General features: G+C 35.9%; 1 long non-coding RNA gene across 1 annotated transcript; it reads left to right on the forward strand.

Moving 5' to 3' along the window:
* Positions 1-5,358: 5,358 nt before the first annotated feature.
* Positions 5,359-6,899, forward strand: LOC128286699 (uncharacterized). The gene is made up of 3 exons (XR_008277318.1): positions 5,359-5,431; positions 5,546-5,589; positions 6,828-6,899. It is a non-coding gene; the product is annotated as an uncharacterized LOC128286699 (long non-coding RNA).
* Positions 6,900-15,461: the final 8,562 nt, after the last annotated feature.

Genomic DNA, 15,461 nt, shown 5'->3' on the forward strand with positions numbered 1-15,461 from the left:
ATATGGGGTAGGAAGGTATTTGGAACGTTCTTCAACGAGTAGATCTCTTGGTAAGTATTCAAACCTTCTTTCCATTTGTATCTTGTGGTTTAAGAAAAGCTGAAAACCCCTCTGTCGACTAAGGCTAAAAGGGTTTTTGGTGTTATTTGGTTTGTTGGTGCTAGTGAGGATTAAAGGCTACCGATCGAGGAGTGTGTGAAAAGCTTGGATCATCGGAGTGACTAAATCTAGTCATCAACTTTGGCAAAGGTATGAACCCAAGGGCCATTGTGGATGGTGGCCGAATGTGTAAGTGATGATAATAGGTAGTTTTCGATTTGGTTTAATATTAACATGGTCTAATCTATAAGTGGTTGATTATAGGAGAAATCGCATAGGAGATCTCGTCAAGGAATATCGCAAATTAGGTGTGTAACGAACCCTTTTCATAAGCTTAAAGCGATAAATGCCGAAATGCCGAAATTCTGGCATTTCGAGGACTCGTGAGCAAGCGAACGCTCATTAGCTAGTTAGATTCGTTGAGATGATGATCAGGAACATTGGAAACGGTAAGAATGTGATTTTTGGCATTCACGGTAAGTTGGGCCTCGAGGGGCTGCAATAGGGCCCAATAGGCTTTCGGGCCCATTTGGGTAAAATTGGTAGAAAATGGAAATCTGTTAAATTGCATGTTAAGACTGTTAATACTGTTGTGGATATAGGCTAAATGGGTCTAGATGACGAAATTGGCTAAGTAGGGCCCATTAGGGGTTTTAGGCCCAATAACTCGATTTCGCTAAAAATGGGCCAGAATCACGGTTTGCACCCATGGATTGTTAGTAATCGTTAATGAACATGGAAACCCTAATTTTTGGTAAAATTACGAGATTACCCTTATAATATGAAAATGACTGTTTTGCCCCTAGGTAAAAATGACCATTATACCCCTAGGGTTTATGTATGATTTTAATACATGGGATTTTGATAAATATGGTATGTATGATATGCACATGAAATGTATGATATGCACATGACATGTATGATATGCACATGAGGTAATCATAAATGCATTGGGTTGGGTTTTATATGGATGGAGGAAGTGAAAAGGGCTTATGCCCCGATTATCAAAAGGGCTTATGCCCCGATTATCAAAAGGGCTTATGCCTCGCTTATAAAAGGGCTTATGCCCCGCTTATTGAAAGGGCTTTTGCCCGATTATTAAAAGAGGCTAGGCCTCGGTTATATGATAAAGACTATCTTTGCCAATGGAGAGTTTGGCGGGGTGGGTCGAGTTAATCCCCACATGGTGTGTTGGTTGGTACGGTGGAGAGTAGCGGATGGTGGGTTGAGTAGTCTCCCAAATGGGTTGCATTCTTTCATTGAAATTATATGTGACATTAAAATGGGCGTAAGGGCCATACTGCTTTCTGAAGAAAGGCTTGCCCAATAATATGAAATATGAAAAGGCTTGCCCGAGAATATGAAATATGAAAAGGCTTCGCCCAAGATTATGAAATATGAAATATGAAAAGGGCTACTGACCCAAAGTGCATGATTGAGATTGGATTTGGGCTTAGACCCAACAGTCGCTATTGTTTTGGGCTCTGAAAGGGGCTTGTTGCACACTGAGTTTCCAAACTCACCCCCTTTCCTTAACCTTGGAGGTAAGCCTTGATATGGGGACTTGGGCCAGAGGGGATTCAGAGTGGCCACGGTGATCGCTTTTGGACCTTTAAATAAGCTTTGGTTTTCATTTAATTTCCTTTATTTATTATTTATTTTTGGGTTGTAATAAGGCCATTTTTAACTTTTCTTTTATTTCTTCTCGGGATTATTTTATTTTTAATAACTTCAAACCTGGTTGATAATTGTTCAAATGGGCTAGACTTAGGACGTGTTTTCAAAGCGATACTTGTTTTCAAAATATCTCAACACCACGATTAATCGATTTATCAAAGATGTCCACTTAAACAAATTTAAACTCGATATAACAAAGTGTGGCTATGGTTGTGGGCATGTCTAGGATTGGATCCAATCAAAGAGCTTGGTACTTAAGCAACCTTCATGGCTCACCTCCTCTGTCTCGGATACCTACCTGGTGCCCAGCTTCCATACACTTTGTTAACTCAACAAAATATATGGTTTTAAAACACTAAAACGGAACATGGGTTTTCAACTCCAATGTGGCACATCAGATTCGGCCATAACGTCTGGGCCGGGTTTGGGGTGTTACATTTAGTGGTATTAGAGCTAAGTTGCAACAACTCGGCTGTGGATCGGGTCCGAAAATTTTTCAAAAATTTAGGCCTAAGAAGGGTATATTTGGAAATGGTTTTTGAAAAGTTCATTTTAAAGATGTTTTGCGGAGTATATATGTTAAAATGGTCCAAGTTTTTTGTTTTAAATCAAGATTTTCAAAATAAAGGGTGTTTTCAATTCAAAGTTTTTAAATTTCTATTTTCGATGATCAAAAATATGGTTTTCGAGTTTTAAATGGATTGAGAAAGAAGTGGCATACTTGAATCCTCGGCACCAAGTCTGTAAGTATTTCATTCCTCATATTACACTATATTAAGATATTCTTGTAGATAGGCGAGACCATATCATGACATTATGACTAGGGCAACCCTAAAAGCTCTAGAATCTGAGAGGCGTAGCTAGGCTATGATTCGTGAAAATAGAAACTTTAAAATACTATCTCTGCATAAGACATATGAATAAATAGTAAAATTTTTGAAATCTTTGTAGTTAATTGATATGTGTACTGGTAATGTAGAGTATTGATATTGATTCTGAGGGTAAGCAAAGTCTACCAACTTCGGGTTGCGGTAACTCGGAGCTTGGTACTAAGGCACTGGCCGAGTTAGTAAGGAAAGTGGTAGAGGAAGTATTGGATACTAAAATTAAAGAAATTAGGGAAACACTTCAAGTAGGGTGCTTGGAGTGTAAGAAAAGGAAGGATTCTAGTTCTTAGAAAACCAAGCCTCGTTCCGTGAAACATGTTAAGGCATGACCAAACTATCCAATCTGCAAAGACTGCAACGGACGTCATCCGGGTGAGTGCCATAGGAAGACAGGAGCATGTCTTAGATGTGGGTCCAAGGAGCATCGAGCTCGGGATCGCCAAGTTTATTTTATTTAAATATGTGTTATGAATTGTATGCGTGCTTGATAAATGTTTCTTTACTTTGGTAATTAGATGTTCTGGGTCGTACTAAGAATTATTTTTAATTAGAGTGCGTAGCGGAAGCATAGAGGTTTGACTTGAGTAATACGGTTAGTTGATAGTTGGAAATTTCGAGGACGAAATTTCTTTAAGGGGAGTAGAATTGTAACACCCCGAATTTGGGCCTAGAAGTATTGGGCCTTGAGTGTGGGTCCGTAAGGAGGTTTTATATAGGTATTTAATTGTGTAATGAAATGACATAATTAAATGTCCGCTTTGGTGGTTAATGGCCCTGAGAAGTGTTAAAGAAATCTTGGGTTCAAACTTGGGCTTTAGCAAAAATTTTGGTATTAAGTGAAAAAACCGGATGCTTGGATGAGGGTTTTAAATTATTGTGTTAAATAAATGACACAAGGAAGCTTGTAGTCTAGTGGTTGTGGTGTCATTAAGGTTGTATGGGAGCCTGGGTTCAAGCCTTGGCTCTTGCAATTTATTTTGTTTTTTTTTTAAAGGGAACCTAGACTTTGGCCTTTAGACCTTATAATTAATTGGGGATAAAATATGACACAAAAAGCCCAGTGGCTTAGTGGCAAGTAGCGTGTGGAGCATTTAAGGGGAGGCATAGGTTCGAATCCCATGGCAAGCAAAGAACATTTATTTTGCTAACAGGGGGCGGCAAGAGTTGGTGTTGACTTTAAACTCTATTGTTGGAGGGATCCCACATCAGGAAGCTAATATAAAAGTGGTTGTGAAGCTGGCTTTAAATAGAGGGAACCATGAAGGGAGTAAATGTACCTTTCTTGGCTGATTCCTTTCGCTGTATGGCGTGCTCGTTTGGGTTGGGCGTCGGCTAAGAGTGCTCGGAGCGTGGATTAACTCCAGTCTCCTATCGTGTGTATTTATCACTACTCTTGTTGTTGGATGGCTACTTGGGCGCGATGGGCGAAGGGTAATATGGGCCCAATGGGCCTACGGCCCAATTGGATAAGTTGTTTGATTGTGTAGTAAATATTGGACTAGGCTAGGTGAATCTAATATTTGTGGCTAGATTTGGGCTAAAAGGGCCACGGCGAGTGTGGGCCCATTTGGGCCGAGAATGGGCTTTAGAGCCATTAGTATCGTTATCCATGTTTAGAATACTTTAGTTTACTAAAATTACCGAAATACCCTTAGTTTGTAAAAATACTAAAATACCTCGATTTGTAAAATTCTTGAAATACCTTCGACTTGTAAAATTACCAAAGTACCCCCGATTTACAGAATTATCGTTTTACCCCCGATTTACATAATTACCGTTTTACCTCTAATTTACATAATTATCGTTTTACCCTCGACTTACAGAATTACCGTTTTACCCTCGATTTGTAATTACGTTTTACCTCGATTTATAGAATTACTATTTTACCCTTGATTTCTGAAATTCTTGTTTTACCTCGATTTACAAAATTACTAAAATACCCTTAGTTTGTAAAATTACCAAAATACCCCTAGTTTGTAAAATTATCAAAATACCCTTGGTTTGTGAAATTACCGAAATACCCTCAATTTGTAAAATTACCAAAATACCCCTGATTTACAAAGTTACAGAAATACCCTTGACTTTCTAAAAATTATAGAAATACCATTGGTTTACAAAATTACTGAAATACCCTTGGTTTGTAGATTTACCAAAACACCCTTGTAGGATGAAATGACTAAAATACCCCTATTAGGTAAAAAGACCGTAAAGCCCATGTAGGGTAAAGTGACTGTAATACCCCTGTATGGTAAAATGACGAATATGCCTTATGTTCCAGTATGGTGATGTGCTTAGGATTTACATATATTGATATTGGAATAGTTAAGTTTGAGTGGCGGTGGTGGTTATCGAGGCGATTGATTTTGGAAGCGTTTCAACTTCAACCCGTAATGTGTGTACTAACCTCGTAATAGCTTAGATTAATATTTGATGAAAAGCCGAAAGCTTCATATTTTAGTGATTCGAGAATTAATATTTAGATCTATTTTCTACGCACGTTTAAGTTGGATTCACAACGGATATGGGGTAGGAAGGTATTTGGAACGTTCTTCAACGAGTAGATCTCTTGGTAAGTATTCGAACCTTCTTTCCATTTGTATCTTGTGGTTTAAGAAAAGCTGAAAACCCATCTGTCGACTAAGGCTGAAAGGGTTTTTGGTGTTATTTGGTTTGTTGGTGCTAGTGAGGATTAAAGGCTACCGATCGAGGAGTGTGTGAAAAGCTTGGATCATCGGAGTGACTAAATCTAGTCATCAACTTTGGCAAAGGTATGAACCCAAGGGCCATTGTGGATGGTGGCCGAATGTGTAAGTGATGATAATAGGTAGTTTTCGATTTGGTTTAATATTAACATGGTCTAATCTATAAGTGGTTGATTATAGGAGAAATCGCATAGGAGATCTCGTCAAGGAATATCGCAAATCAGGTGTGTAACGAACCCTTTTCATAAGCTTAAAGCGATAAATGCCGAAAAGCCGAAATGCCAAAATTCTGGCATTTCGAGGACTCGTGAGCAAGTGAACGCTCATTAGCTAGTTAGATTCGTTGAGATGATGATCAGGAACATTGGAAACGGTAAGAATGTGATTTTTGGCATTCACGGTAAGTTGGGCCTCGAGGGGCTGCAATAGGGCCCAATAGGCTTTCGGGCCTATTTGGGTAAAATTGGTAGAAAACGGAAATCTGTTAAATTGCATGTTAAGACTGTTAATACTGTTGTGGATATAGGCTAAATGGGTCTAGATGACGAAATTGGCTAAGTAGGGCCCATTAGGGGTTTTAGGCCCAATAACTCGATTTCGCTAAAAATGGGCCAGAATCACGGTTTGCACCCATGGATTGTTAGTAATCGTTAATGAACATGGAAACCCTAATTTTTGGTAAAATTACGAGATTACCCTTATAATATAAAATGACCGTTTTGCCCCTAGGTAAAAATGACCATTATACCCCTAGGGTTTATGTATGATTTTAATACATGGGATTTTGATAAATATGGTGTGTATGATATGCACATGAAATGTATGATATGCACATGATATGTATGATATGCACATGAGGTAATCATAAATGCATTGGGTTGGGTTTTATATGGATGGAGGAAGTGAAAAGGGCTTATGCCCCGATTATCAAAAGGGCTTATGCCCTGATTATCAAAAGGGCTTATGCCCCGATTATAAAAGGGCTTATGCCCCGATTATTGAAAGGGCTTTTGCCCGATTATTAAAAGAGGCTAGGCCTCGGTTATATGATAAAGACTATCTTGCCGTTGGAGAGTTTGGCGGGGTGGGTCGAGTTAATCCCACATGGTGTGTTGGTTGGTACGGGTAGAGAGTAGCGGATTGTGGGTTGAGTAGTCTCCCAAATGGGTTGCATTCTTTCATTGAAATTATATGTGACATTGAAATGGGCCTAAGGGCCATACCGCTTTCTGATAAAGGCTTCGCCCAAGAATATGAAATATGAAAAGGCTTCGCCCAAGAATATGAAATATGAAAAGGCTTCGCCCAAGATATGAAATATGAAATATGAAAAGGGCTACTGACCCAGTGCATGATTGAGATTGGATTTGGGCTTAGACCCAACAGTCGCTATTGTTTTGGGCTCTAAAGGGCTTGTTGCACACTGAGTTTCCAAACTCACCCCCTTTCCTTAACCTTGCAGGTGAGCCTTGATATGGGGACTTGGGCCGAAGGGGATTCAGAGTGGCCACGGTGATCGCTTTTGGACCTTTAAATAAGCTTTGGTTTTCATTTAATTTCCTTTATTTATTATTTATTTTGGGTTGTAATAAGGCCATTTTAACTTTTCTTTTATTTCTTCTGGATTATTTTATTTTAATAACTTCAAACCTGGTTGATAATTGTTCAAATGGGCTAGACTTAGGACGTGTTTTCAAAGCGATACTTGTTTTCAAAATATCTCAACACCACGATTAATCGATTTATCAAAGACGTCCACTTAAACAAATTTAAACTCGATATAACAAAGTGTGGCTATGGTTGTGGGCATGTCTAGGATTGGATCCAATCAAAGAGCTTGATACTTAAGCAGCCTTCATGGTTCACCTCCTCTGTCTCGGATACCTACCTGGTGCCCAGCTTCCATACACTTTGTTAACTCAACAAAATATATGGTTTTAAAACACTAAAACGGAACGTGGGTTTTCAACTCCAATGTGGCACGTCAGATTCGGCCATAACGTCTGGGCCGGGTTTGGGGTGTTACAAAGGACCTTTTAAGAATAATCATATTATTCTTAGGACATTATAATAAAATAATTTATTTATATACACAGAAAAGGAACTGAAATAATAATGGCAATGCCTCATATTAATAAATGAGGTAAAACAAGTATGTTATTACAATCATCTCATGGTTGGTCTTTGGGCATACCCTAACAGTACGTTACCCACAGTAGGTGGTGGTTGTTTTTCTATTTACTGTTGCTGCTATCGATGATTCCTTCAGATTATTTTCTCTAGATCTGTAGCTCCTACAATAGGTGTGCCCTTACTACGTGTCATACACTAAACCCAGAAAGAGGAGGTTAGTAGCAATAAATGGACTAAAATTGTATCTATAACCTACAAATATCTTAATGATTCCTTTAAAGTGGAAAATTTAAAATTAACCTAGTGACATTACCTCCTCAGCAATGGCGCAAACAACTTGACCATCTCCGGACATACCAACGTTCGGAGTTTAAATACTGTAATAAAATAAGAATTACAATATGGTATCTACAAGTATACAGGTCGAGTGGTAATGTAGTTTTACAGCGAAGTAGGTGAATACTTTGAGTATCTTACCCAAGGGAGGTGATTACTAAATTAATGTTAACATAAACACTTAAAGATCTAATTAATACTTTTTAATCAGTTATAGTGTGAAAGTAAAATAAAATGTAATGTTAGGGTTTCTTAAATAAAATAACATAAAGGAATTTAATTTCAAGAGATATAAAGAATAAAGTGAATCGAATTTGAAGACGGGTGATTAGATCGCTTCTGCAATCCCGATCAGCTATCGTTTCAGGTTCCTTGCCAACCAACTAGTCAATACCCTAGCAGAATCTTCTAATCTTCTACTAACATAAAAAGTTAAGAAGGACTACTTATCTTTCGACCTCACAGTCCAGACTAGCTTGGGGTAAAGTTGTTCATGTGACACCCCAAACTCGACCAGGATGGACCAGCCCGAATTTGAAGCGTTACACTAGCCACCGAAGCGACTCTCCAGCTAACAACTACCCGATGCATACCCCAACCTTATAACACCTCATTTATGACTAATTAACTATCATTTATTAATACAGAAGCAAATTATGAACCGTTTTAAAACCTTTTCTATGTATTTAAACCTAACGGTATTTTGGTTATTTTACCACCTAAAGTTAAACTATCCTGATTTTATTTCTAAATAGTTACCGACATTCTTTTAGTCAAATTATGCAAGCCCTAAAAATTTTAGCTTAATTCGAGTTCATTTACTTTGTCTAATTCAAGTTTTATTATTAGGGACTCAATCATAACTTTTACAAAATTTTAGTACATTTTCTAAATTAAAAATTAAGAGTATTTCTAACGAATATTACCAGTTAAAAGACTAATCCTAAAATATTACCAAGTTTCCCTATCATTAAAGGCTTCAATTAATCTAATCAAGTTTTAAGACTAAATTATAAATTAAGCAAATTAGAATACTAGATTACAAAAACCAAATATCAAACCCCCCAAAACCCATGAGCCCATGTGAAAAACATGCGCCCGTGTGCAAATCATTGTACCTATTTTGTCAAAAATTTGTTTTATTTACCTGATTTTACATATTTTACTTACCCATTAAACTTGAAATAGGTATTAATTACCATAAACATCTACACATCTCCAATTTAATTTATTTACAAAAAATATGCAACAATTAATCAAAATTTAACACCAATTACACGCTTAGCAAACACTAATTAATTCACACAAGCTACATACTTTAGTCGCAAGCAATCCACTCCATGGTAAGCTTCAATTAAACATTGTTAGTATAAAAGACGTGCTTCATACTCCATGTTATCAACTACCACACAGACACTCATCTACATACCATGAATCAAACATCAATTAGACATAAAATCATGTATTAAAGCAATTATAAAATCACTAAAATTAAAGTCCAAAATTTAATGTCCAATGTCCATTACAAGTAAAATAACACTAGTCCAAAAAGCATCACAATGCTAGTCTTTAAAGTAAATTTCTTAATCCACTACCGAGCCTTATTCTTGGATCACCCTTGCACTTGCTTCTCGACTCCTTACGCCCAAAAATTCTCTGCACGAAATGTGAGGGTGTGAGCTTAAAAAGCTCAGTGAATGATAGTAAAAACATCAAGTAATTTGCACCCAATCATGCATATATGAAAGCAATTAAGCATTAAATTTTCAGTCACAACATGTTAACATTTCACCATTGGAACAACGGAAATATGCAAGTGTACACAATCGCAACAAGTAATAAAGTGACAAGTAAATGCCGAGTTATCGTACCCAGAGGGACTGTAAAAAGAATTATTTATGAAATTAATTGTAAAACAATTTGGTGAGGTAAAAATAATTTGGTTTTAAAAGATGGTCAAAAACTATTTAAAAAACTAAGCAAATAATTAAAAATAAAACAAAGGAGTTCTAATGCACAATTTCAAATAAGATTTAATCAACGTAACATACTTGTGTTGGATTAATTATATTTCTTTAACTTAGAATTATTAAACTCATGTTTATATGGTTACAAATAAATTCACAGCAACCCGATAATTTGCTAACTTATGAAAAAACTTACATAAAAAAATCCATTCATCTCTTGACATATCCCTATGTCAATTCAATCGACTAAACAGATTCTAGTAAGCAAACATGTTATTGCACATACATAATCTTTAAACTAAACTAAACTCTTGCATATCCCTATGTCAATTCAAACGATTAATTAATCTAATAAGCATATAAAAGACTATGTGCAGTAACAAGACATCCCTACCTTGAAACAGTTTAATCACAATAATCTTGCATGTTATGCAAGGCAGTAATATCGCCAGATACATTGTTAATTTAACCTTCAACTACCTTAGAAGAATAAACATGCATTGATTAAGTACTGAGTCAATTAATTACAATTGCAATCCATTTAAATAATTAATTCATTAGCTACCTAACAGTTGTAACACAAGAATAACTTAAGCATGATTTTACTTAATCAAGCATCTTACCGAGACCTATAACAACATAAACACGATTTTAACAATTCAAGCAGGTAGAATATAATCAACCTAACACAAACTTAAGTTTAAGCTAAATTTATTAAAATAACCATTACAATAGCATAAATATTCATAAACATGTTCGTCAAAACAACAACAAAAAATTAGAGAGATAGGGAACAAGAAGCAAATCTGGTGTTTCTCCGTGGCTTGACTAGTTGCTCCGTTCTTCATTCTTCGTTGCCCTCAGCTATCAAGGTGGCTTATGAACATTTAATTGCTGCTCAAAAATGGCTGATGAGAGCCTTTTTCCCAAGATAATAAATCAAAACTTGAACACAAAGGAAAATGGGATGGAAAAAATGAGAAAAAAAGTGAGAGAGGAGAAGAGAGAATGAGAGAATGTTGTGGAATGAGGGATGGATAGGGGATGGATGAGGGATGGCTTGAATGATCAGCAAGGGGTCACTTTTATAGCTGAGTATGGAAGCTAAAAATAGCAAAAATAATCAGCCTAAGAGACATCCCTTGGCCAGCCACACACATGGCAACGTTGAGAGTTTCAACTTTGCTATTTTAAGCTTGGGGCAATTTCATAAAACCACAATTAAAGGAGGGGTTTGAATGCATTTTGAAAGTTCTTTAAGGCCCTTTTTGCAAGCATATTTAATCAGCTAAAATGCTGATTTGGGTCAGCATATGGACGGTTCTAGGCTGCCCATTTAGTGGCTAGTTCGGTTCACTCAATATGGCTCGACCAGTGCGGTTCAACTGGACCCTTTCTCCATAATTAATTAAAAATAATTTATTTAACCTAAATTAAATGGGAAAAAAATTAAAATTAATTAAATTATGAATTAAAACACATTTCTGGACCGTCTTAGGCTGGAAATTAATGTGCCTCAATACTTCGAAGTGCTTTTTGGTTTTGTGCTTTCAACAGTGTCAGTCAAGCCAATTTTTGCCCTTGCGCGAATCTATCAAAAATAGTCAAAATTAATCAAAATTAAGTATAAAATTAACTAAATTCACCATGTTTATATTTTTAACACATTTTAATTATTTTTTGACAATAATTTAATCGGATTTACATGAATTTAAGTAAAAATGGGTATGAAAAAGTAAATAAATTTTTGTGTTTCCACACCCTTAAACTTAATTCATGCTCGTCCCGAGTAATGCACAAATTTTGAAAAGAATTTCTCGGAAACACCTTTGAAAATTTCCTTTAGAACAACATTTTTCCCAAAATTATGAATTTACAATACTATGCTCAAAGATAAGAAATCTGATAGTTATACTACTTAAGTATACATATAGTTCAAATTAAATTCAACAACTTATTATAATAGCAAAATTTAGACTAAATGCTTTTGTAACAAAGACATTTTAACCCTTACCAATTTGATTTCTATTCCTTTATTCAAGGCTAAGCTGCAATCATTAAGCTTAACTTATGTCTTCATAAGTTGATCATAGCAATTTCCCTCCACTAGTGTAGGTAGCATTAGGACTTTGAATCAATAGGTCTTTATCAAGGTTGTAACGTGGCTAGGATGGGGGTAGGTGAAAGATGGATAAATTTTGGTTTAAAAACCCTAGACTCAGTGTCAATCGAACCTTCAAAATTTCTACCTTCAATACACCAACTTGACTTTCATATGCTCTTTTGTACATCTCTTTCAAATACATGTGCTCTCTCTTTTTTTTTTCCACGGGCACTTACTTTGTGTACTGCAATTCTCGAGCAATTGATACTTCTTTTCAACTCCCCTAAACTTATTTTCAAAGTACATTTGAATATTACTGAGTCTAGCGTTTGGGACAATTTTAAGATCATTAAGCGAAAAGTATGGCTTAATTATTGCAAGGGGCGAAAAAAAATTAGGCCATATAGTCTTAAAGTTGGGTTTCAAAGGATAAAATTTTACCATGGTGGGCTTGAAAAGCTCAAATGGTCCAAACAATAGTTGCCTAAATCATTTCCAACATTCCATGCTCCCTAGGATTTCGCCTCAAGAAACTACTAAGTTAATTCTTAAAGACTTAAACTTTCATGCATACCTAACTTTCGTAAAGAAATAAAAATTTTATGGTACGAATTTGCATGCTTTATTAAAAAATACACTCATGTCATTATTAAGCTAACATAATAATTTATTGAAATAATAGAACTTTATTCATACTCAAATTGAGCATACTTAACAAAATTCAAAATTTTGAACAAAATATATCCTAATCATAATTAAAAGAAAAATTTTATTCTTAGTGGAAATAATTCAAATTTTCGGTCCCCCAACTTAAAATGAACAATGTCCTCATTGTTTAAAGTGAACAGATACTACATACCAGGTAGGATTTTAGAAAAGAGGAGGTGAGTCAATTTGACTGCTTAAGTACCGAGCTCTTTCTAAATCCAATCCTAGACATGTATATATCTATTTCCACACTTTATACTTTGTGAATTGCTCACATTTTATTAGTTATTTTCCTCTCTTGTTTTATTATGCAAAAAAAAAAAAAAAGATTCCTAATTAAACTTAATCCTAAAAATAGTCTAAGAACAAAAAAAAAAGTCGAGTCAAGATCCTTCCTTTATTTATTTGCAGACCTTTTCAAATTTGACTCATCTTTTGCTCCATCACTATCGCCCTTGCATGAATCGCTTCGCTCCTTTTTTGATAATGGACTCTATGGTTCAAATATGAAATCTGGAAACTCAGCCACAAAAATAAATGGTTCATTGTATATTTTCTTACAATTACTTCTCATCAAGTCATCCCTTATTTTTGAGTATCTCCAGTAGGCTTGTTGCTGCCACTGTATATGTTACATTAAGTCCATCAATTTTGATAGCTCATCTCAAAGGTTTGAGCTAGGTGGTTGAGCTTTAAACATTGAAGTTTCAGTATCAGGTTCAGCTTCTGGCTCCACTGATTCTACTTTATCAAGGACTTCAAATGATTGCATCGTGGGATCTTCTTCTTAATCAGGGTCCTCTAGTTCCTTACTTACTTTAACTCGGTTCTGTAAAACTGAGTCTCCAGCTACTAGGTAAAGGTCCCAATCCGTGATTGTACCTTGGCTATACCCCATCTTCCTTACATTCGCAAGAATTTCAGCTTTCAAGCATAAAATTGTTATTGTAAAGGGGAAGTGAGCAGGGCTAGAGCGCTTACGGCACAATTCCGTATTTCCCTCAAGATGATCTTCCCCTCATCAATGGTCTTTCCAGGTAGGATCGAGTACAATAAGACCATTTGCTCTAATGATATTGTAGTCCCATGTGAGCTAGGCATAAGGCTGAATCGGGTGAAGTAAAACCATAGTGGCGTCAAATATTCTCTTCGACAAGTGTGGATTCCTTGTTTTGACACAGTCCATGCAGAATCCTGAACTGTCAGTTCCTCGAGAATTTCTTGCAAATTTTCAGGCTTGATATTGCTCATCAATGTGGAATATTCGTCGCTTTCGAAATCTGGTGATTCGAAGAACTCATTAATAGCATTTGAATTTATCGGTACCTTGATTCCACGAACTGGGACTTCTGTCATCTCACTTGAAGTTAAATTTGCATAGAACTCGCAAACTAGCTCTCATCCACACTAGGTCTCTTTTTACAAAACAGCTCCCAATTGAGGGTTTCAACAACTTGACGAATACTTGCCATAAAGTCTCTATAGTTGCTTTCTTTTAATGTAAAGCATTTTTCTAGATGCATCTGTTGATTTCTAAAGATACTTTCGTATCTCACTTTGGCTTCTTCACAGTGGAACTTGTTTTGTTGGTTATCAATTTGAGTAGAAGCACGAGTTCTCTTGCGAGGCATAATTAACCTGATCATAAGATGGAAAACTTATTTTCTCAAAAATTTAATTTATTGAAATTAATAATTCAATAAATTGAAAAATTAACTAATTGAATAAAATTAAAAATTAAGAGAAACTAGGTCTTACCACCTTTTTTTAAGAATTAAGAACTCCTAAGAAATTAATAATGAATAAAAAGATAGCAAATTAAAAGAGGTTGGGAGGGTTTCGGCTAAGGATAATGGTGTGGGTATGTGCTGCACATGTGCTGGAGGGCTGCTAGAGTGTGTGGGTGGATGGGTACAAGGGCAGGCAGTAGTGTGCAGATCGTTGAGCAGGCCTGGTGCTCGTGCGTGAGAAAACTAGGAGCCCGTGCAGGACACGGCCTGGGCAGCTGGGGCTGGAGCAGTGGGCAGCCAAGGAACAACGTAAGGCACTCAATATAGCGCGCAATAGGGGAAGGTGTGCTCGAGGTAGGCGTGCGACGTGCTGGGCATGTGCTAGCCGTCTGCTGGGAGCTACTGTGGGTAAGGGCTTGCGACACTTTAATGGTTTGGTGCTTGCGATTTTATGTGATGGATGAATAGGAAGATGGGTGGAATTTATAGAGGGAAAAATAAGAATTAGAGTAGAATTCTTAAAACAATAAAAATTCTAAGTTCTAATCCTATGCAAAGATAATAACAATTACTAATTAGATATATGCATATTAAATTATTAATTGCTATTTAATTTCTTTAAACAAAGATAAGATATGAAAAATTAATCCTAGTTCTATGCTAATTGATAAAGATTAATATATAAATTATAATAGATATAATTATTGATATGTGATATTTGCGACAGGTTTTAAAGATTTATGAATGAATCGTTATTGAGACTAACTTATTATCACGGTTAAGGGAAGTGTACCTATCAAATAGTGGTATTGTTCAACAAGACCGGATTGTAGAACCCAAAGGAACCACGATTACTAGTATTTATATCCTTTTTATTACCTAGCCTAAAAATTAAAAGGTTTGGTTGTCTAAACTAATTACTAAACTAATAATGCATAGAAGGAAAATTTGGAAAAATACTTTTGGGAAAATTCGATTGATTAAGACAATACCTAAGCAAAAATCCACCTACACTTTACTTGTTATTTGACTCTGAATCAGATGATTTATTCATTTGACTTGATCCTTAGAAATCCCTAAGTTATATTATTATCTCTCTCGAGACTAATAAAGTCTAA

The sequence above is a fragment of the Gossypium arboreum genome, chromosome 13 (genome assembly GCF_025698485.1).
Source record: "Gossypium arboreum isolate Shixiya-1 chromosome 13, ASM2569848v2, whole genome shotgun sequence".
In the NCBI taxonomy this organism is placed as follows: Eukaryota; Viridiplantae; Streptophyta; class Magnoliopsida; order Malvales; family Malvaceae; genus Gossypium; species Gossypium arboreum.